The following is a 3,547-nucleotide window of genomic DNA, read 5'->3' as shown; positions in this document are numbered from 1 at the left end:
TGCTTGGCATGGAGCCTACTTCCCTTCCTCTCTTTTTATCTGCCTCTCTGCCTATATGTGATCTCTGTCTGTCAAATAAATAAATAAAATGTTTTTTAGGGCGCCTGGGTGGCTCAGTGGGTTAAGCCGCTGCCTTCGGCTCAGGTCATGATCTCAGGGTCCTGGGATGGAGGCCTGCATCAGGCTCTCTGCTCAGCAGGGAGCCTGCTTCCTCCTCTCTCTCTGCCTGCCTCTCTGCCTGCTTGTGATCTCTCTCTGTCAAATAAATAAATAAAATCTTTCAAAAAAAATTAAAAAAAAGAAAAATAAAATAAAATATTTTTTAAAATTTAAAAAAAAAGAAGAGAGATACCAAATAAGAGACAAATGGTAACTTACAATGGAGACACCCACAAAAACCGTCAAAACTGGTACAAACTGGTATGGTATGCCTGCCAAAAATTCATAACTTGAATCTATCCATGAGGAAAGAATCAGAAAAACCATAATGAATATTCTATAAAAACCAAACCAAACCAAACAACAAAAGTAGAACAAAAAACTGTCCTATAGTCTTCAAATGACAAATGAAAGTGTCATAAGAAACAAAGGAAAGCAGAGGGACTGTTTAGAAAGATCCAAGAGACATGACAATTATGCAATACATAGGGGCCTACGAGTAGCTCAGTCAGTTTAACAGCTGACTCTTGATTTCTGCTCAGGTCACGATCTCAGGGTCCTGGGATCCAGCCCCACATCAGACTCTGTGCTCGGTGGAGAGGCTGCTTGAGGATTCTCTCTCTCCCTCTGCCCCTCCCCCGGCTTACACACTTTCTCTCAAATCTTTTTTTTTTTTTTTTTTTTTTTTTTAAAGATTTTATTTATTTTATTTGACAGAGAGAGAGATCACAAGTAGGCAGAGAGGCAGGCAGAGACAGAGGGGGAAGCAGGCTCCCTGCTGAGCAGAGGGCCTGATGTGGGGCTCGATCCCAGGACACCGAGATCATGGCCTGAGCCGAAGGCAGCGGCTTAATCCACTGAGCCACCCAGGCGCCCCTCTCTCAAATCTTTAAAAAAATAAAATGCAGTATGTAATTGTGGATCAATACATTTTGGAAACAATAAATTTTGCTCTAAAAGAGTATTAAAATGTGAACAAAGACTACATTTTCTGTATTTGATAATTGTACTATGGTTATGTAAGAAAATCAGAATAAGAAATTCTAACAAATTTAGGAAAAAGATTGATGGTTCTGTAACCATAGATCCAAGTTGCAACCAGAATCAGTTTTAAACACATTCAGTGGATAAACACAAATCATCTTGGTGAACCTGCTTTTGCAAGCTGACCAATCATCATCACTTGGGAAAGTCAGCTGAGCAGGGCTGGATTCACTCCAAAAAAGATGATTCAGAGACCAACCAATGAACAGTGCTCACTAGCGTAAGCAAGCTTTAAGGGTAGTGCCAACTGATCTATGCCTCTGAAAGCACACCCATCTTGAATCCCATGCTTCCCAAAGACCCAGCAGTTGGCTTTGCTCAGACTTTGCCTGACCAATATTCATCCTTTTATTTCAGAAATTGAGTGGTAGTCTCATTATCCTTTGGTAATTCTGGAGTTCCCATAGGTCATTTTCAAAATTCTTTGTTGGCAGCATTCCAGGTAATATTTGGGGCCAATAGTTAACAGGGCCCCTTGTGCCCAAACTTTGTCGGTCAGGTCAGCTTTGAGATGAGTCAGTCTCAATAACCATTTGAGCTCTTTTTTCATTGAATTTTTGTTACTGCATTTATTCTTCTAGTTTTTGTAACGAAGAAGTTCTTTGCATAAGATCATTAGATTTAGGGCGCCTGGGTGGCTCAGTGGATTAAGCCTCTGCCTTCAGCTCAGGTCATGATCTCAGGGTCCTGGGATCGAGCCCCGCATCTGGCTCTCTGCTCAGCGATGAGCCTGTTTCCCCCTCTCTCTGCCCGCCTCTCTGCCTACTTGTGATCTCTGTCTGTCAAATAAATAAGTAAAATCTTTTTACAAAAAAAGAATTAATTAATGATTGAACAAATTATTATACCTTTCTAGCATTTAGTGGGCAAACTGTTACCACTTTTTTCTCTCTGCTTCCATCTTGCAGAAGAGAGCAACAGGAACATGTCATTGTACATGTGTATTAGCAGCATGAATATGTTCTATAACTAACTTCTCCCAATTTCTCTATCTTCTGGCCAGACTACCTTTGCAGAGTGGTGGCTTCTGTGACCCCACAGTCTCTGGTCCCGAGTGAATGGATGGGATTCTTCTCTATATTCCCCATCTCTAAACTGATCAAAACAAGCCTTGCTGGCCTCCAGCCAGACTATGTGAGGGAGAAATGCATCGTCTAACATAAAAATGGAGAACAGGTTCGTATCTGCATGTCTCCTTAGTCTGAAAGAAAGTTAATCCCAAGATTTACAGACAAAGTACTTTCCTTAGCTACAGGTGCAAATCACTGTCACTTAGAAATCCTCCTGCATTCTGGGAGCATTTTATCTTTCTGGGAGTATTTTATCTTTTATCACAGAAGACATTTTACATGACATTTAAACAAAAATGAAATAAAATGGAAAAAAAATAAAAATAAATGACATTTAAGCAAAAACTTTAATGGGGTCTACACAAAGACTTGTGAGTGGAGCCATTTCACCCGCAATGACATTCCAGCCCCCACGAATGATCCTCCCTTGGGCTCTCTGTTCAGCGGGGAGCCTGCTTCCCCCTCTCTCTCTGCCTGCCTCTCTGCCTACTTGAGATCTCTGGCTGTCAAATAAATAAATAAATTCTTTTTTTTTTAATATTTTATTTATTTATTTGACAGAGAGAGATCACAGGAAGGTAGAGAGGCTGGCAGAGAGAGAGAGAGAGAAGCAGGCTCCCTGCTGAGCAGAGAGCCCGATGTGGGACTCGATCCCAGGACCCTGAGATCATGACCTGAGCCGAAGGCAGCGGCCTAACACACTGAGCCACCCAGGCGCCCCAATAAATAAATTCTTAAAAAAAAAAAAGATCATTAGGCTTAGGTCTTTGTTCTGAGTAATTAGACCTTTTGGTTTGGAATAATACCGTTTGGTAATTACACCAAGATGTTTAATGAGGTTATGAGACCTTTTGGCTTCTAAATCTACCATTTGAAAATGTTTGCTGTAAACCTGCTTATTCTCCTGCTACATGCTTTGGTTTTTATTTTGCTTTGTCTTAATATTTTTTTCCTAGGTATCTTATGGTTTGGGGTGCAATTGTAAATGGGATTGACTCCTTAATTTCTCTTTCTTTTGTCTTGTTGTTGGTGTAGAGAAATGCAACTGATTTCTGTGCATTGATTTTATATCCTGACACTTTACTGAATTCCTGTACAAGTTCTAGCAGTTTTGGAGTGGAGTCTTTTGGGTTTTCCACATATAGTATCATATCATCTACGAAGAGTGATAATTCGACTTCTTCTTTGCCGATTTGGATGCCTTTAATTTCCTTTTGTTGTCTGATGGCTAGGAGCTGGTTCTTTGAAAGAATTAATAAAATTGATAAACCCCT

The sequence above is a fragment of the Mustela nigripes genome, chromosome 3 (assembly GCF_022355385.1).
Source record: "Mustela nigripes isolate SB6536 chromosome 3, MUSNIG.SB6536, whole genome shotgun sequence".
Taxonomy (NCBI): Eukaryota; Metazoa; Chordata; class Mammalia; order Carnivora; family Mustelidae; genus Mustela; species Mustela nigripes.
The sequence above is the reverse complement of the archived record's forward strand: the minus strand, read 5'-3'. Positions refer to the sequence as shown.